This window comes from Bactrocera neohumeralis, chromosome 4, assembly GCF_024586455.1.
Source record: "Bactrocera neohumeralis isolate Rockhampton chromosome 4, APGP_CSIRO_Bneo_wtdbg2-racon-allhic-juicebox.fasta_v2, whole genome shotgun sequence".
Lineage (NCBI taxonomy): Eukaryota > Metazoa > Arthropoda > Insecta > Diptera > Tephritidae > Bactrocera > Bactrocera neohumeralis.
This window is the reverse complement of record NC_065921.1, coordinates 88,942,664-88,964,087: the sequence shown is the minus strand read 5'-3', so window position 1 is coordinate 88,964,087 and position 21,424 is coordinate 88,942,664. Positions and strand designations below refer to the sequence as shown.

At 36.0% G+C, this 21,424-nt stretch overlaps 1 protein-coding gene across 2 annotated transcripts in view; it reads right to left on the bottom strand.

Moving 5' to 3' along the window:
• Window positions 1-21,424, bottom strand: part of LOC126757529 (metabotropic glutamate receptor 2-like) — a 213,843-nt gene that overhangs the window by 98,973 nt on the left and 93,446 nt on the right. The gene's annotated exons all lie outside the window — the stretch shown is intronic.

Genomic DNA, 21,424 nt, shown 5'->3' with positions numbered 1-21,424 from the left:
TGTATGGAAAACTTTTCCATTTAACGGAATATTTTTACGAAATTGGGTATGTCGTATTCATTAAGAAAATTATGTAATCTCTGATGAAATTGTTCCTATCGAACCACTGTAACATAAAGCTGCCATACAAACTGACCGATCAAAGTTCTTGTAAACAAACTTTTCTATTTGTGAAGGGTATTATTGCCTCGCATATAAGTATTTTCTTCCTTTAAATTCCTTTTTACAATTTTTTTGTTGTTGTTTGCACTTTCTTTCATTTTATTACACTCTTCCACATTTTCCAACTAACGCTCACAGCCTTTAGGGCACTTAGCATTCACTCAGCATTAAATATTTTTTATAAAATATTGGAAGGTCAAAATGTTAAAACACTTGTGAAATTTACTTAAGCGCATAAATGGCTGAAAGCGCAAGCAAAGTTGCAAGGCATCCTGTGCTTACCAACGCAAGAGATAAACGACTTGTGGGATGAATTAAATGGTCAGAGTCGGTATAAATTTGCTTAGCCGCAGCAGACTATTCCCGCTGCCACTCACGAATGCGCATAATATTTGTACGAGTATGCATATTGCAAATGATCAGGGCAATGAATTTTTGTTTTACTAATAGCAGCTTGTAAGAAAGGTGAGGGAGATTGTGTCTCAAGTTAAAGCAGAAAATGTGAACTTTGAATTTTCTGTTTATATGCCTTATTTTAGTGGCATAATTTTTTTGAGAATAATATAACTTTGGTTAGAGAACAATCGTTGAATTTCGGAGGAATATTATATATATATATATATCACTTTAACGGTGCTTTAAGGTCCTTAGAAAATTACTACAAAAGTCTGACCTACTTCGTGTCCATCACATCACGTAAATACCTTTGAAGACAGATGTTCTTTTAACAATATAACTAAGAAACCAAACACCGCTGCTATCACGCAAACTAATGCGCGGCTGCAAATAGGTGTGCGTAAAGAGCTTAAAATACGTAGCAACTTTTTACAAGCGCTTCACACTTACGAGAGCCATCAACTCTAATGCTACCACACACATTAAATAACTAACCATTACTTGAAACACCTTCAGACACTCAACGCCGCCGCAAGCAGACAAGTGGAATGGCAAGCCAAGAACTAGCTGGAACTGTGTGATTTGTGGCATGAGCCGTTAAAAGGTGTGAGTTGTGTCTGTCAGCCAAGCAAACAAGACGTTTGAGTTGTAGCGCCATTTGAGTGTGTGTGTGTGCGAAAACTGAGCTGGTTCAACACATGTACCTGCCACTACACGCTACCGCACCACCTGCACTTTTATTAAATTAACGCTCTAAGTAAAATATGTAATTAAGAAACATAGAACGTGCCTCGTGCGCATGTGTTCATACCTTAACCACAGCTAGCGCACACACGCGCTTGCTCAGCTGTGGCAACGAATCCAGTTAAAACACTTTGCTTCACAATAGCTATCGAATAATGTGCTGGTTCTGGCTAAAATAAATAGTCGAAAGTTTGCCATAACCTTACTTCTTCAATAGTGTTTTGCATTTACATATGTGTCTATAGAGTTTTCGAAAATATGAAATATGAGCTCCGCTAATGGTATTCCAGAGACACGTGTGCCAACTTAGTTGCCTTCGCTGTAATTTCACTCTGCTTGTTTGTATTTGCTAAACACAAATTCACACGAAAAGTGAAATGCATGTGAAAGCTCAAGCGCGTTGGTGGTATTTAGTGAGCATACTTGGTGGCAAATAGTGAAAATTGTTCACTGTGAAAATTAGAACTATTCAGCTTCATTGAAGCACGCTTCAGACGCATAGCTCTCATATACGAAAATTTTGCTTTAAAGACACTCTGCTCACGTCTCAGAATAATTAGCTGTGCACAATTCAGTTTCAAGTAAACTGAAGTTGAGGCACTGCAACAAAGGAAAATTTAAAGTTTTTGATGAACATTGCAAGATAATATGAAAATTACAGTAAAGAGCAAAGACGAAGCAATAAATATGAGATACAATTTTGTGGATTTGCTTTTCATATAAATTATTGGGTAGTCGAAAAAGTATTTTCGTATTTTGTCAGTAGATGTCGTTGCAGCCGTATATCTTCAGTGCTACCAATCACATTGTGTCATGCTATATAGTGTTGGAAAGGTGAGATTTCAAGCGGAGAATTCGGAGAAGTTGAAAAAAGTTACATTTGTCAAAAAGTAAGTAAAAATAATAAAGAAATCGGCGATATTTTGAAATTTTTGTATAAAAAAGGGAAGAATGCCACGCAAGCCACCAATGAAATTTGTGAAGTTTACGGAGACGATGCTGTATCAGTTCGTGTAGCACAACAATGGTTCGCTCGCTTTCGTTCTGGAAATTTCGAAATTTCGTTATACACCGATGGAATAATGTCACTGGCGCAAAATGGCAAAATGTGGTCGACTCAAATGGTACATATTTGTTTGTTTATCTATTAGTAAAAATATAAAAAAATAAGTTGAAGTTTGATTAGAAATGCGAAAAGACTTTTTCGACTACCAATATAAAAAATACAGAAAGTATTAAGTATTTTTTCTGAGGCCGAAAACTGTGCAAAATTCAACAGCCACATCCTGAGCTGCATTTTAAAGTGGTTAAACAGCCTTACATATACCTCTGCACTTTTTGTTTTTATCTCTGCACTTAAATAAGCAATAACAACTTAATAAATCTTCCTTTATGTTTGTTGTAAAAATTGCCATGTACATATGAAAGTGCGCGTGTGGTTACGCAATTCGATGCAGCTCAATTTAATTACAGTTAAATGTGGTCTCAGTGCACACACAGCTGACTGAAGCCGCAGACGCTTTGGCAACAGTTAAGCTCAGTTTAATTTGTGGTTAAAACGCAGCTCCACAAAAAATAAAAAAAACATATGGAGAGCGCAAATTTCACTGCAATGCCGGCAGATCTCACAAAATAGTCGCAAATAGCATTACCGTAATGGAAACGGGCAATCGCTCATATATGACCTATAAATGTATGAATTAAGCTCACTGCAATTCAATATATTATTGTGCAATAATAACAGCAGAAGTATGCAATTGTTTACATAAGTGCTGAAGATAAAATATATGCACAAAATAAGCGCATGTGTTGCAATTAATAGCACAATGAGCAGCTCGGAAGCGCTTAAAAAGGATTTTGAATTTTTAAATTGTGAAAATTTCAATTTCCAGCACGCGGTTCAGTGTTCACGTAATGTCGCAATATTAACTTTTATTTCAATATTTTGTTTCTTTATTATTGATGCCGGAGGGTATATAACTGAAATTGTATACTTTACACTACCAAAGGTCAACGCAACAATTCTCTCGGAGAAGAGTTTAGTTTTGCAGGTAAATATTGGTAGGGTATATAAGTGGTAGTGTTAAATATTAACAGCGCTGATACTATAAGGATAATTTCACAGCAATTTTGCACTAATATTTTTCTAAATAATAAAGAAGTAATCCGATCTGAATATTTTTTTCGGAGTTTGCATTATTGCTTTAAAAAATAACATATATCGAATTTCGACAAGGTATCTCGTCAATTGGAAAAGTTTTCCATACAAGCACTTGATTCAGATCGTCCTGCTTGTATGCCAGCTATATGCTTTAATGACACGATCGGAAAGATTTCTTCGGATATTACATTACTCCCTTATGTAATAGTATATGCCAAATTTTTTGACGATATCTTGTCAAATTAAAAAGTTTCCCATACAAAGACTTGATTCTGATAGTTCAGTTTGTATGGCAACTATACGCTACAATGATCTAATGAGAACTTTTTTTCGAAAATTTCTCCGTTGCTTTAGTCAAAAACACATACCAAATTTCGTGACAGTATCACGTCATATGCCGCAGTTTTCCAAACAATCACAAAAATTAATGCTTTTTTACTGCGAAATTGTTTAGCAGTTTTCGCACCACCCTGTATATTGAAATTGTGCACTTGCAGTATTCAATTAATGTACACCGAAAAGCAATATAATATAATTGAGTTTCGGTTGAGAAATCAACGGCTGTGCACAACTTGACACACACACCAGGGCTGAACGAGGTTGCTCATACGCCACGTAGACACACTAGTTCACTTAATGCGCCAACTATTTGCGCCTAACATTGTGGCATGTTCATTACTCACAGCCGAGTGCACAGGCGAGCACGGCGCAGTGATTTAATGGTTTTAATAATCGTGCAACTCAACTTATTAAACGCAAATTGGTGACTGCAATCTGCTTATCGGTGAAATACAACACTTTTGTCAGTCAGTGCTTTATCTTGTTTCCGCTTGTAATAAACTGCGTTGGAGTTGCAATTGCGCTAGCGTAGATTTATGCGCAACATTTTTTACTTTAACTCATTTATTTCTTTGCTTAAAGTCTCGTAATTCACGCCCGTGTCATATGAACGCCACGTTGACAAACGCAGAATTCGCTATAACTGTCAAGGCGCGCGCTGGTGTCACAGCATTCTAAACATGAAATAAAAGCGCTTGACGGCAAAAGAAGAAAAAAATTACCGCGTAGCTTCCTACACAAGTGTGCTGTGGTGGTATCATGCGATAAAGTCTGATGCACCCGTTTTGTTATTGCGACAATGTTCGCATTGTTTGCTCTCCCCCTCTGCCGCTGTATTGTGCTATTTCAACGCAAGGCTATTAAATATGCTTTTTTTCCTCTCTTAGATACACTATTCTTCAACATTTTTGCACATTGTGTTTTGATCGTGAAACTGGACTTCAGTCCTTAAAATCTTGCTTCTAATCCCCGTGCTTCTTTTGTTAATCAAAATTTAGCTCTGCTGCTGCTTTCGTTCAGCGCTAGCAAAGTTTTTTTTATGGTCTTGTTAAATGTATGTTTGTTCTGCTGTTCTTTCTTTGCGACTTCGTTGGTGGCAAGTGAAGGCGTTTTTGGCGGAGAAAGTGTGTGTTTTAAGTTTCAGCTTTCGCTTGCGGCTAATGAATTTGTTGGCTGATTTTATTTCTTAAATGAAATTCTATAATTTATTATTATAATTACTTTAATTTTTCACAGAAATGATATAAACGTGACTGTTGAAATCACATCAGGTTCCATACAAATTGGTATGCTCAGAGTGGTGTCTCGGAAGCGCAATTTCAAGCAACGAAAAAAGTAAATTGGCTAAAATAAATGATTTAACTTCAAACATCACTTTTAATATTGGATGTAGGCATAAGAATTAAACGAGTTTTTTGGTGAAAATAGTAACGCTAGTTGATATTCAATGCGACCAAAATTTAGATGAAAGATTCATTTATATTTGAGGGGTGCCGCATTGCGAAGGCAAATTTTACATTTTTCTCTAGACCTTCAGAAGTTCAAGGCTCTTATAACAAAGCCGACGACTTCTGATTTTTCTTTCTCCTATTGTTCTGCTTATATAAGAGAGGCCATTGCTACTAGCGCTAATTTTTTTTGTTTTCTTGGTACACTTTTCATATGAACGTGTGAGAAGTTTCATTTCAATCTGTCAATTCATTCTTTGTTTACAAGCCATTTAGTGTCGCCGTGCCACAGTAACACCAGAAATCATAGTTAAAATACAGAATATGGTTTCGGAAGATCGTCGATTGACTGAGAGGGATTTAGTAGAGGCTGTACTCATCTCATTAGGCAATGTGAGTTTTAAGTGAAATTTTTGGTTTTAGAAAGCTGTGTGCACAATGGGCGCCGCATTCGCAAACAATGGAACAAAAATACATTCGAATGCGACTTTCTCAGCAATATTTAGAGTGTTTTAAAATGGATAAACTGAATTCTGTGCGTCGATTCATCACTATAGAAGAGACTTGGGTCTATCACCATGATTCTAAATCAAAACAAGAGGCTAAAGAGTAGTGTGAACATGATTGTTCGGCTTCAAAACGAGTTCGTGTCCGGAAATCGGCCAAGAAGGTTATGGCATCAGTTTATTTGGGATGCGAGAGGAATTTCGTTTGTGGACGCTTTACAAACTGGTAAAACAAATAATTCGTAATATTATTGCAACCTTTTGGACCAGTTAAAGAAAAAAATCGTGGAAAAGACCTGGTTTGCAGAAGAAAAAAATCCTTTTTCATCAGGACAATGCACCGAGTCACAAGAGCATTTTAACAATGGCTAAAATCCATGAATTAAAGTTCGATTTGTTGGAGTATCCATCATATTCATCAGGTTTGGACCCCCCGATTTCCATTTGTTTCCAGAACACAAAAAATTTATGCATGGCAAGCGTTTTTCATCAAATGAAGGTTGTTGAAGCGTATTTTGCAGACCTTCCGGATTCTCACTTCAGGGATGGGATCCACAGATTGGAGAATCGTTAGGGCAAGTGTGTTAATGTTCAGGGAGATTATACTGAATAATAAAGTGTATTTTTAATCATCAAACGACAAAACTTATTGTACAACCTGGTAGTCTATAGTTCGCAAAGTCCTCCATTGAATCTGTATGAAAGAGCAAGTATTGGGATGAATTTTAAAAATTACGGGAAAACTGTACTATTAAATTATAAGCATCTCACTTCAATTATTTGATATTTCTCAACATATTTATCACTTTAAAGAAACAAATATGGAGTGTTTATTATTTTCATTTACAAATGCAAATATTTTAAGCTGTTTGCACACACTAAATTTACATAAATATTCTTCACCACCTGCATAACTAATTTTCTAAGGTTCATATGCGTCACTTAATTGCTGACGGAAGGCTTCGTTACGTTCTGATAAGCAAAATATTTGACAACCACACATAATTTGTTGTCATTTTTAATGAGCACATAAATTAGGTGTTTATTTATAATACCTCAAGGACCAGCTAAATATAAAACGCATGTAAGTGGGTGTATAATTTTCGAACTAAATTTGCATATTTTATGGTGACAAGAAAATTACTTGCCAAAACAGAACGGTAGAAGTACTAGGACTGGGCACACAACCAATTTAAGCAGCATTGCTGGTACGAAAGTCACCAAAAGGCTGTCCCTACAATATAAGTGCTTTATTGGCATTGAATAGTAATAAAATTTGAAGAGAAATCAAGCAAAAAGCGAGACGAGCAATGAATTGGCTGCAAACTGTTTAGGCGTATGAAAATGGTTTTGCTATCAGCAGCATTTAATTTATTACCGCTGACCCATGAACACGCAATTTGTGTCCTTTCAGCCTACTGGCGACCTTTTCCCTGCCTTGCACTTATGGGCTGCTGCTGGCTATAAAAAAGCATGCCAAGCAATGAGCGCTGTCAAAATGTATCAAACCCTAACATATCACCCATATTTGTTGTGCTTCTCGCATTTTTATGAGTTGCTGCTCATGTGTGTGTAAGAGTGATGGCTCGATTTCAATTTACGCACGGCGCTAAATAAACGCGCCATCAAAAATGGCGCACTCACACATGCTCAAGCACATAGCAGTGCGCGTGCGGGCGTGAGTGTAGTCTGAGACAAGCGAATAACTTAGTGGAGAATGCCAAAAAAACCGGCGCTGGCTTGCTCTGTGGATTAGCGCTGCGTAAGCAATGCGGCCAGTTGGGGTTTGTGGTCGCCGGCTGTGTAAAGTGAAAAAGCCCATAATCCGCTGTGAGTGGCTTTGGCTGACAATAAATACTACAATGACGTGTGGTACACGCTGGCTGCTGTGCCGGTGCTGCGCTGTTGGGCCAGAGTGCCGCCACACCCATTCCGATTACGCGGCGGAAATTCCTTTGGCTTGTATCGCTTCGAGTACAGAGTCAGAAAAAATAATATGAAATAAGACTTCAAGTTGAGTGTCTGTTGTTGGCTCTCAAGCCTGTACTTATGTGCTTACGGTTAAGATAAGTACATGTGCTCATTTAATGATGATTATATAAGTCATAAAGTTCAAAATTTAAGAACACTTGATATGTTATAATTTTTAGGCTGCGTTTTTTCTACACTCGTAGACTACAAGGGAGAAAGCTGAGTATTGAAAATTAACTGACAAAATTTCGTATTTTTGAAAAAGTGTGACGTGTGTATGTAAATGTACATACTACTGTATTTTTATACCCAGAACAGGTTGTATTAAGCTTGCTACGAAGTTTCTGCCACCCAGGAGAAAACATCGGATACCCTACACAATATATACATAAATGTTCGGCATAATGAGCTAAGTTGATTAGGCATATCCGCCAATCTGTTTATATATATGTGAACAAGTCCCTCAGTTTTTGAGTCAGCGACCTGAAATTTCGCATCTGTCTGTTTCTTACCTAGAAGGTACTTTTCCGTCAAAACGGCCGATAACGAACCACTATAGCATAAAGCTGTCATACAAACTGAACAATATGAATCCGGGGATTGTGTGGGAAGCTTTTTTATTTGTCGAGATATCTTCAAGAAATTTGCCATTGATGATTAATTCTGACAATGGTGTAATCCCTGAAAAAATTGCTTAGATCAGACCACTATAGCATATAGCTGTCATACCAACCGAACAATATGAAACCAGATCTTGTATGGAAAGATTTTTCATTTGACGAGATATCTTCACGAGATTTTGTTTGGACCATTACCTAAGACAATGGTGTAATCTCTGAAGAAATTGTTTAGATCGGACCACTATAGCATATAGCTCAATACAAACGGAACAATCAGAATCCTGGGTTTGTATGGAAAGCTTCTACATTTGACAAGGCATCTTGAAAATTTTTAAGCTGGGCAAAGGTGCAATCTCTGAAGAAACTATTTAGATCGGACCACTATAGCATATAGCTGTCATACCAACCGAACAATATGAATCCAGATCTTGTATGGAAAGATTTTTCATTTGACGAGATATCTTCGCGAGATTTTGTTTGGAACATTACCTAAGACAATGGTGTAATCTCTGAAGAAATTGTTTAGATCGGACCACTATAGCATATAGCTGTCACACCAACCGAACAATATGAATCCAAATCTTGTATTGAAAATTGTTTCGTTCGACTAGATATCTTCACAAGAATCGGTAAAGCTTAATTTCTCAGGCAATAATGTAATTTCAGGAGTAATTGTTGGGATCGGTTCACTATAACGTATAGCTGCCATGCAAACTGACCAATCAAAGTTCTTGTAAGGCACAGGGATCTTCGACTAATGTTAATATATTTTACAGCCACGTTGTGCTCTGTTGGCTTTGTCTATGCAGCAACTTCCCTTTCTCCTTTTTTCGTTTATTGATTTGCGCTTGATAAACTTATTAACAATGAAAAGCAAATAAAACCAGCAATTATTTTTAAATTGCTTTTAATAATTTTTCTTTCACAATTTCCATAATTTTTGTTGTCGTTAAAGTGGCGCCACCTACACCTTTATGACCACGCGGTTGCTCATACGCCTTGGCATATGAATGCAGAGTTTTAAGTATGTGCATATACGCACCCATTCCGTTGGAAAAATTTATGTATTCACGATACTGGAAAATTTATTACACACATTATAAACTCTATATACGATTACATATTTACATATATAATAAAAGAAAATATTGTAAAAAGATAAGTGCAAATTTAATACTCTTGTGTCTTGTTTTGTATTAACAGTTTACTTCTCTTTAATTGAAGCGTGCGCTTAAAGCAATCAAGCACTATTCAAGCAAGCAAAGATGAGTATATACAACTGTACTTATGAGTTTGATGGTGTTGGTTTAAAATGAGCTGCGATCATAGTACAAATAGGGTAAATTGCGAAGAAATGCGAAAAGTATGCGCAAGCGTTGCAGGCCACAATACCGCAAGTGGAGCACGTAAAGCGGTTGATAAACGGGAAATTGTGGTACAACTTTCAGTAATAATGCCACTCCTTCAACCACTGCATTTAATGCTGCTGCCAGCACTAAATCGAAACAGGCGAAGACTTGCTATTTTGTAGTTTCTAATTAAAAATATTAAATTTTCCGCATTGTTGTGCGGCAGCTTGCTTATTAAAAAAAAAATTCAAATTAAATTATTTTATGTTTGACTGCCTGAGTAGTTAGAGAGCGCACAGTGGCTGAGCAAAATTCGGGCTTATAGAGATTTTGTCAAATTTGAAAATTTGTTGAAATTAGTAGAAATTCGAACAACAAAGTTCGTCGCACCACAACTATTCCGAAAAGTTGCAGCGTACACAAATTCAATTAAAAAGTGCTCGCAAACTTTAGCCGCTGCGCACAGGCGAAGCCAAAGCGCTTTGCCAATCAAAGTTTGGCAATTCAAAAGCTGGAAAATCAGACAACTATTTGCGTTGACCTTGCAGTGATATTGATATTCATTAATTGCTGCTCCCTGCTATTGAAAGCTGTCAGCTTTTCATTGGACAGAAAGTTTTTTCGTAAATTTCGAGTCACAATATTGAACTTGTAGCTGTAGGAATGAGCTGCTTGCTTTAGTATCTATCTTTCGTGTTGCTTATGTATGTGCATCGAATTAAACCTCGATGCGCTCGAAAAGTTTTGTAGTTTTTAATAGTCAAACACATGTGTGATAATAAAATTTCTAATTTCTGGATTTGGCATATTCCACTAAGAGAAAAAAAATAGAAAATATGTAGCAAAAATGCTCGATTTCAAACTAATGGAATATGCTACATATTAGTGCTTCACGTTCTTCGGATTAATTCTAAAAATGTCTGCTTTGAAAGCGAATTCATCATTTTTCTACGTAATTGAATATTTTTTCCTTCAAATTGAACAGTTTTGTGTTCATTGAGTGATGTTCGCTTATGGTTTCGCAGCAAAAAACTTAACTGCGTTTTATGCTGCAACTTCTTGCAATTTTTTGCTGGCGCTCTTTGTCTCAGCTTTAGTAAGCAAAAATGCCAGAGGGGGATGTGGTTTGACAATAATAACTCGGGGCTTTAATTCTTCTCTACAATTTTTGATTTTTTATTCCTGTGTATTGCTAAGTGAAGCGCGGTTCCCGCGTCACTGCACTTTCATCCCTTTCATTTCGATTTTCTGTGGCGATTTTTTTCCTATTCCTTTCCAGTGATAGAAGCAAGAGCAAATTTTTTCCCGAACTTTTAAGGTGGTTGAGTTCTTCAAGTTTTTCAGAAGGCAGCTAGTTTGTTTTTTTGGTACTGTTTACTGCTACGTTAACTCATTTTCTACCCAGCGCCGCCTACTCGTTATTCGCTGACAAATGTGTTTGAACACAAATGAAGCAACTATTTTTTATTTGATTGATTTCCAATAGGAAAGTTACGAAACTGTATGAGTTGCCTTTTTATACTACTTTCCTACAAACAAACTTCCTTTTCACAGCTGTTTTTGGCGCTATTTGGAACAATTTGGAACACAAGGCGTTTCCTAGGAATTTTTATTTACATTTGTCCGGATACTCCTTCTGTGTAGCAAACAACTTTGATACTCGCTTCTACTTTAATTAATGGAAAGTTTGCAAATGGGAGCAACTCTGCTATGACTATGTATTTTGGGAGTATAACTGCTAAAAGAAAAGAGCACGAGTTTGTGTAGTCTTTGCCGTGATGTTAGATTTTCAATACAAATTATTAAACTGTTTCGAGACGCAACTACACATATTTTCTTGCGAAGCTACGCTGGCTTTACAGAGATTTTATTCATCGTGGGAATAATCTAATAGCTATTTTTGGTACAGATCCTTCTTAGAAGGATCGTTATATACATCAGTTACAATAAATTATATCTATATTAAAAAATATTTTATTCACATTCCGCTTCTGCTTCACTTTAGAACAGTTTACTATACTCTTATGGGAAAACATAACATTAAAGAGCAATTGTCTTGCCCAAATCTCAAACGTTTCATTAAAATTACAAACAATTCAATTAGTTTGTGCAAACTTTGTCTGTGCACCTTTGCAAGTGCATAATTAAATACACGATAGAAGGCAGCTGTGTGCATATATAAACCTTTAAATAATCTATTTGGCAATCGCGCCAACGCACCGCATGTCACAGTTATCAATAAGGCCGCGGCGTTGCTGTCAGACGCAGACGGTTAACCTCCAAGCGAAGGCAGGTGAATTTCAAATTTTCTGGAAACCGAAAAGGCAAGGGTAATTGAAATTACATTTCAGCTTGATGAGGGCCAAACATAGGGCAGATTAGAATGACTGATGCCAGTACGGTGCTAAAGATCGCTGCGTTCAATTTATCAAGCGATTCATTAGAAGTTCACACTTTAAATTAATGCCTTCGTTAAACTAATTAGTAGCTGGGATTGTGAGTTGCGGTGGAATTGCTAATTTAAATAACTCCCAGCTAACCGAAGTCGCGGCGAGCGGTTTGAGTTACAAGCGCACCTCAACAGTAGGCGTCAGCTGGGGCGTATGAGTAACTAATGACATCGAATTGTGGCAAAGCGTTGGGTCGCCATAAGCAAACACGCACACAACGCTTATGCGTGTAAAATAAAAAATCAAAGTGTGTCAGTAGAACTACACGGCCTACAATAAAACACAGCAACAACAAAGCGCCCAAGCAACGAATTAAGCGTTGAGCGACGTTAACTTGCAACTAAGTTAGCGCGTGTAATATATACAGGTAAGCCTGTGCCCGACAAGTTGCCGCCCATAACTTAAGCACACTACTTTCGAACAATGCAACGACAGTTGTGTGGCGCGCAACAAAAGGCACTGTGGCAGCAACAACTGCGTATAAACGAGATAACAGTAAACTAGCGGCAAAGTCGTAGGAAAGTTGTAGTGAATGTTGAGATTGTGGAGAATGTGCAAAAGTAGCAATTGTTGTTGTTTTTAAAGTTGGCAAATGTTAATGCCGGCATGTTGTTGTGCAGAAATCTCTGCCGACATCTACAACTTTAGTGATTAGAGAAGTTTTCGCCGACATAGACGAGTTTACATCTAGACATACATATATGCTTGCGTACGTAGGTAACATACTATGCATTGTGCCCAAAATATATGTACTTATTAGAGCGGGTCGATTTTTTTTAGAATATTGTGTAAGCGGGAAATGTTACGGATCGTTCTGAGTATTTTTACTTTAGAGACTGTGGGTCTAAAACCAGATTTGAGCCAGCGATTTTAAAAGTGGAGCTTAAAACAATAATAAACGGTTGTATGGGAGATATGTGATATAGCTTTTCGATCTGACTGTTTCCGACAACTGATGAAGAAAATATTAAAATAGAGCTATGAATTAAATTTCTTTAGAATATCATAAAAACTAACGAATAAACTGTTATAATTTTTTATCTCCCTGTAAATAAACCCACTCTTTAACTTATATACAAACAGACGTTCCCATATGCATACATATAAGTTGCTACAGCTTATTGGCAGTAGTTGTGAGCTTAGTAAGCGAAACATCTTGGAAAATATATTAACTACGGAGTATAAGATAACTCTTTAGCAATATGGAAATATTCGGTGGTCGAAAAAGTCTTTTCGTATTTTGTCAATAGATGTCGTTGCAGTTGTATATCTCCAGCGTTACCAATCACATTATATCACACCATATAGTGTTGGAAAGGTTAGCTTCATTTAACCAAAAAAATTAAATCCGGGGAAGTTGAAAAAAAGTGAAAATAATGCAGAAATTCGCTATATTTTGAAATTTTTGTATAAAAAAGGGAAGAAAGCCACGCAAGCCACCAAAGAAATTTGTGAAGTTTACGGAGACGATGCTGTATCAGTGCGTGTAACACAACAGTGGTTATGTCGCTTCCGTTCTGGAAATTTCCATGTGAAAGATGCACCTCGCTCTGGTCGACATATGGTTGAAAAAGTCGATGAAATTATGGAAAAGATTGACCAGGACCGTCACATAAGTAGCCCTGACATTGCTAAGGCACTTAACATTCATCATCAAATAGTTCTGAACCATTTAAAAAAGGCTGGCTACAAAAAGAAGCTAGATGTTTGGGTACCACATGAATTGTCTATAAAAAATTTAAAGGACCGAGTCAACATCTGCGATTCTTTGCTGAACCGAAATTAAATGGAACCATTTCGGAAGCGAATGGTAACAGGAGAAGAAAAGTGGATCAAATACGACAATAATGTGCGACAAAGTTCATGGTCCAAGCGTAGTGAAGCTCAACAAACGATCGGAAGGACAGGATTGACTCCTCCAAAGGTAATGCTGAGTGTTTGGTGGGATTGGAAAGGAATCAGCCACTATGAGCTGCTCCAGCCAGGTCGAATGATTGATTCTACATTTTACTGTCAACAACTGATGAGATTGAAACAAGCAATTGAAAGAAAACGGCCAGAACTGATCAACAGGAAGGGCTTCGTCTTCCATCAGGACAACGCTAGACCACACACATTTTTGGTAACTCGCCAAAAGCTGGGAGAGCTTGGCTGGGAAGTTTTGATGCATCCACCATATAACCTTGACCTTGCACCATCGGACCATCATTTTTTTCGGCCAATGCCGAACTCCCTTAATGGAGCAAAGTTGGCTTCAAGAGCAGCTTGTGAAAATTACTTGTCGCAGTTTTTCGCCGAGAAACCAGAAAAGTTTTACACTGATGAAATAATGTCTCTTGTAGAAAAAATGGCAAAAAGAGGTCGACCGAAATTATACATACTTTTTTATTTATTTTTTAGTATAAAAAGTTGAAGTTTGATTAGAAATACGAATCGACTTTTTCGACTACCCAATACACCTATGATGACGAATTATAATGCCGCTTAACACAAATTTCAATTGACTCGCGCTAAATTTATTTAAAAAGCATAAAATGAACCTTGAAACCCGTCTATTTAACTTTAAGTGCAAATTCACTCAATTGTAAAAACTCTCAACTGCCACAAAAACAATGTTTTCGCTCATTGCTCAGAGTTGTAGCCTACAAAAGCGCTAAGTACATTTGTGTGTATGCAAAATAGGCTTGCGTGATTTATGAGAGAAAGCTTTCAGCGAATGCGCGCCATTATCAAGCTCACAACGATTTCCAATTTCGTGTTAATGGTAATTTGGCCATTGCATTTGATTTATTGATAAAGCCAGGAATTTTACGTCCATTGTTCCGCTGATTCAAATGAATAGAGGAAAAAGTTTTAACATGCAAATAAATTGCGATAATTAAGCATAATTTAAATAAATTGAATTAAATTATAAACTGATTAACTTTTCGCATTAAATCATGTTTAAGTTATATATTTTTTGCTTGACGTACGGGAATGCTGTAAAAGCGTTAATTATTCTTGACATATGCAGAAAATATTTTTTTTTAATAAAAAAATGCAGGAATTATAGTTAATATTGTAATGTTAATGAGCTTGTTAATTTATACAACGCAAAAAAAAAGTTATTGCACGTGGCCAACTGTTCTTTTAACATTAACCCTGCTTTGAAATAAATAAAGGCCGCTGCTTCATTCAAAACTGCATATGCACATGCAGCAAACGCGCTAATTAATAGCTTAATGCCGCACTCGAAGTAAATTACTATAATTATCAAAGTGTTCATAAGTCAATGCTTTTCTTGGAACCACTGACGGCTCACAACGAGTGCAATTAATCTTATTTAATCTTAATGAACACCAACCGAGCGCCGTGCTGTGCGTTCCACAAACGATATCGAGCGCATAATGCGGTAGACAGACACGCTAACGGCCTTCCAGTGCCAGCAGCGCGACCGAATTAGAGCGCCAGACCTTTGCATAACCAAAACGAAACGGCAGTTACAACTTTAATAATTAATTTTCATAAAGCTAATGGCTAAAAATAAACAACATGGCTGGCCAAGCGCAATTACCAACACAGCCGCACACGCACACACACACGCGCGCAGCTGAAGTGTCACTTACATAATGTGCCACTTCTGAGCGTCTGTTTGCCCACGCAGCGCCCTTAATAGGTGTTGCTAGAGACACATACATACATACATATTTACATAGTGCGAGCATGGCTAAGCCAGTGTGCAACAAGTGCCGGACAAACATTCGCACTACATTTTCGCTTGCATGTTTGTTTACTCGAGAGCGTCCTAGAGTTAATTGTTTTGTCGCGCGGCTAAGCACACACAGTGCCTCGGCATACACGCATATACAGCCAATTATGAACGATGTTTACACAAGTAGTATAATATGCTATATAGTATTCCCCTGAGGCAAATCATGCATATTATGATGTATGAAATTTTACCGTTATGAAGCAAAAATTAAATAGTTTCATGAAATTGTCATACACCTTGTGACAGAAAGCCAAAAAATATTATGATACTATATATACATAATAATGCATTACATGAAAAATAACTCTTACGAAATAGGAGTTGAAGAGTTTGTGTTTTCATTTGCCTTGATAATACACTCATTTACGTTATTACTTTCAAAACAAAAACCTTACTCTTCAACGCTTATTGCGTAAGTGCTATTAAAAACTCAACGTGTAATTATTATTCTGTGGGCAATATATAAAAGTTATGAAATAACTCGTATTTTGTGAGGAAATTGTAAAAATCAAAACTAAAAAAATTTTGACATACTTGTGTAGTCCTCCAAAAAACAAAAGTTTTCTATTACCACACCATACTTGTATACATACATATGTAGTGTAGGTGATAACTTGAGTTAAAATTAAGATATCTTAATAAAACTTGATGCACGTGTTATGTGCGACTCAACAATGGTTGGTATTGTAAATGAGCGAAATCGCCGATTTTCCAGGCCCATAAAGTGTCGTTAGGCGAAAATGTATAATGTGTCATAACTAAGCACGAAACTAAAATAGCCAAATTATAACGCAAGTACAAGTTATCTCAGTAATGTGGAACACTTATGACCTCAAACATTTTTCGCCGCTCCTGAATGGTTTAATGAACACATTTGCCAAACCGATAAAACTGAATCAACCAAAACTACTGAGAAGAAGTATCTTTAGCGTCTATTCATACACCGTAAAAATTAATAAAATCAGATAATAACCACGTCCACTTTTCATATAGCTAAAAACTACTAAAAAAGCGATAACTCACTGAATAAATGAGCCATAAGCATTAAATTTCAGAACCAATATGGTGTGGAAAAGCTTTGAAGGAGAAGATATAAAAATTGAACAGGCGGGACGTCGCGCACCTTTAACCAATTTCAATCAAATTTCCAGGTTATGGTTACTCGAATATTCCAATTTTACACAGTAAAAATATTTGAACTCCAATCACAACCACGCCTACTTCCCATATAATAAAATTTTCAAATCAATCTGCTATTTTCAGTTTACAGTATAAAAAATAAACATAATTTCAGTTATCAAAATAAAATTGCCCAAATAGGTCTATAACTTTTCAAAGACCAGATGTCATACATGTCGACCCCAATACATACGGCTACCCTTTATCGAACTGTGAAATCTAGTTTGAAAATTCTATGAGACATTTTTTTATGATAACATACAGTTAAGCAAAATCGGGTCATTATTATCCTTAACATTGCCTTATCCGGAAAAAAATCTCTCTCTAACAACAGTGCATCCTCTTGTTTAAAATGGGTGATACAGAGCATTACTTACCCTAGTCCCCATATACCTAATATTTGAATTCTCAAACATCCTCTTGATTTTAAAACCTTCTATAATGGTCGGAATTTGAAATATATCCGTTTATGTATATCTTTATATATAAAAATTACGTGTCACGTTATTTGTTCGCGATGGGCTCCTAAACTACTGTACCGATTTTCGCAAAATTAAGAATACTGTGCCCAGTTTGAACCAACTTAGAGGATAGGATAGTCAAAGCCATTCATAAGCAAAAAATACAGTACAATACAATACAAAATACTCTTAAATGGACACTAGTAACCAGATATTGAGAAAACAGCCTTAAATTCGTTATTTTTTCCAAAGAAATTTGTTTGCATGAAGATCTTCAAAATTCAGCCTGAAGTACAATCCCTTTGATTTTTATACCGACAAAAACGTTTTCGCCTTTATTCGTAAATGAAATTTTCACTGCATTCAATAGTTCTCAATATAAATCATAGTATAAAATGTATACTACAGCAACGCGTGCCCGGATCCACTAATATACGTATTATATACATATGTTTGTATATACGCAACATATTTTCAAGAGTCATATAATAAAAAATTTCTTAAATTTTGTGAGTTATGAAAGTTGTAGAATGATAGGCTAAAAGTTTAACCTTTAGGTGTCACTATAATAGATTCTTAAAAATAAGTATAACTGCATAACATAACTTCGGTAAAAAGTGTTAGCGGTGTGACAGGCGCTACTAAAATAGGCTAAACTTGTTCAAAAGTAATAAATCTACATTTTAAAATTATTACAAAAAAAAAAAAAAATAAATTAATATGAATATGTATATTTTGCGAAAATATTGAATTTGTATAGAAAAAAAGAAATATGTTGGAGTTTATTCAAAACATATTTTCCATTAGCACGAAAAACTGATTTGAGTCGATGCGTAAATGAAGGCAATGGTTTGTTAGACATGTACAAGTTAATGAAATTGTTAGGTTTTAATGCTCAACCATCGCAATAGGAGCTATGCATAAACCATTTTAATTTTCTGAGAGAAACCAAAGCAATATTTTCACCCAATATATTAATAAATAGTACATACATCTCTGTTAGGATCGAGCTCTTAACTTAAGCTACCGCTTTGCATTTTTCAAAACATTCATTTTTTTTTAAATCATGGAAAACATAAATGATATTAGATACTCTATGGTACATTGTAGTAAAATACGATAAACTTTTTCTTTCACACGAAAAATGTTTGGCTTCTTCTGCGCCATTTTCTATTATTCCGCAACTCGCTGGTTGGGGAATTCCGCTAAATTACGCCCGCCAACACGCACATTCTATCATATTTCGTATGAAATTAGCATAATAAAATTAACAGTAATGAGTGCAAAGATCTGCTTTGTTTATTATCCTCTACGTATATCTGTTTACGGTAAATATTCGTCGGAATAATGTTTTCACTTGTACAATGTAAAATTCATGTGATTTTTTTAAATTATTTTCGGAATTTATGCATGCTTTTGATATTCACAAGCAAAGCAGAAACACAATTAAAATTAGCTCCTTCATCTAAATACAACACGGTGTACATGTGTGTGTGTGTTTTTATGATAGGCTTAATGGCACGCCACATCATCGCGTGAGCTGCACTCGGTAATTAGGAAATTTCTTAAGTCTCATCATAGCAGCCAGCGAGTGCGTGAGTTCACTACAAGCGCATGCATGATACTCATCAACGTCTCATGTGAGTATGTGCGTGAGCGTTTTCAAAGAGCTTGCGGTTGTGAAAAGTATGTGCTGGATCCTACTCATTTGCGCCTTAATTTATGCAAATTTGTAAATTGTTTTACTTATGTGCCATATTAGATGGCAACAGTCAGTGGGAGGGATAGGTGAGGTCGACACTAGCAAGTCCTATTATGTTCTTTGCATGTAAGTGCGTTTATGTTTGTGTTATAAACACATAAGCGTCGGCTTTGATGACACAAAAGCTGCAACGTCGCCTGTCAACAGCAACTCGCTGACTTGGCGCTTCCCGCAAGCAGGTACACGCAGGTAAATGATGTGCTGTAATCGCATTCCTGACAACATTTGCGCCTGTCACTCGGTTGCAGGCGACAAGGATTTAGCTGTCGCTGTTGCAATTACCAGCTGGCGCGGTGGAACTCTATTGCCTTTTGCGGTAACTTTAATGGTCGCTTATATCTTTACAACAGTTTTTATCTAAATTGCTGACAGCGGCATTAGCAACGCTGCTGGAAAAGCTACAGCGCTTGATGGGTAACAAAAATTCATGACACCCAACCACAAGCAAACATATAAAGCTGCCCGTAATGTGCGCCCCGGCGCATAATTTGAGGCGCTAGACGCCACATCATGGGAAAGCGGACATTTTAAAGCCTCTAAATGACACTGTGCTACAAGAGCGAACTTTTCAGCAGTACACACATATGTAAGCACTAATTGCTGGCCCGAAAAATGTTATAGCATGCACACAGGCGTGTATCCAAATCGGATTAAAAGCACGACCAAACGTTGGAAAAACATTACTTTCGCCATCAAGCACAAATTTATATAAGATTGGGTTGGGCGAGGCAGTGTTGCGCAAAAATTACAACTCAGACAGTTAGGCATTACAATTAAGGGTTGCCGTTTTGGCTTAACGGCTTGGAAGTGCTTGAGTGCACCGACCGCGACTTGGCATGGAATTAAGAATTATTGTTATATAATGCCTATATGGTGATACAATTTGTACTACAAAAACAGTAAACGGTTTTTGCTTGCCGAAAACTCCTGCGAAATGGGCGCAGCAAGTTCTGCTTGCCACCAAACGAATTTTAGTAAATTATAAAAAAACTACAACAATCTGTGCCAACTATTTGCGAGTGAATTCGCTTAACTCAGCTGTTCACTGCTTCGCCCAGTCACGTTCTCATAAAGGATTTCCTTTCAAGTTTCAAGTTGCTTTGCTGTGGTTGCTGAGAATTCAGGCGGTTGGCTAACAAAGGCGGTCTTCTTGCACTTATGAATTCAACCGAAAGTTTGGCGACTTTTTATTGCCAAAGTTTCTTCTTTGGAATGCCAATGTCAAGTGGGACATCGGCTGTTGTCTGAAGCACCTATTTAGTTACCAAGGTTACGTGCTGGCATTTTGTGGCTAAAACGCAGTTTGCGTGCAGAAAGTCTTGAATGCCAGTATGTATTTGTTGTATGATTTAAGGCCATCATATTGTGATTTCTGCAATTAGTTCGAAATGAAGGATCTCAACACATTTTATGAAGAAATTTTTTTGCTGCGAGCAACTGTACAAACCATTTCTGTGTTTCAAGCGACTTATTTTTGTAGTGAATTGCTTATTAATAATTTATTAAGTTAAAAGTTTCGTCGAAGTAGACGAGAAGTATTTTCTTTTTCCTTTTTTCAAATACTGTTGAGAAATTCTAATTTAATTTTTTTATTGAATTTTTCAACTACAGCAATTTTCTTTGTTTTTATTTTTTTATTATATATTTATTATTTTGTTATTATATTTTATATTTTTTTAAATTTTTATTTTATATTAATTTATTTTATTTTTTTATTTTATTTTATTTTATTTCATTATATTTTAGTTTTTTTCAAATATTGTTGAGAAGTTTTAATTTAAATTTTTGATCGAATTTTCTAACTTCAGCAATTTTTTTTTGTTTTATCATATTTTATATTTTTTTTTATTTTACCTTATTTTATTTAATTTGTTTTTTAATTTTATTTTTTATTTCATTTTATTTTTAACATTATTTTTTATTGTTGGTCTTAGGTTTGGTATTTAGTATTAGTGAAGTTTTTTAAATACTAACATCAATGAAAGTGAGACTCAAAATAACACATTTACACTTTTGCTACTGTTTGATATATTTATGTATAAAGGAAAACTTAAAAATAAAATTTATAATATTTATTTTAAAAATTTGACTTTTTTATTTTATTTTTTAGTTGTTTTTTACTTTT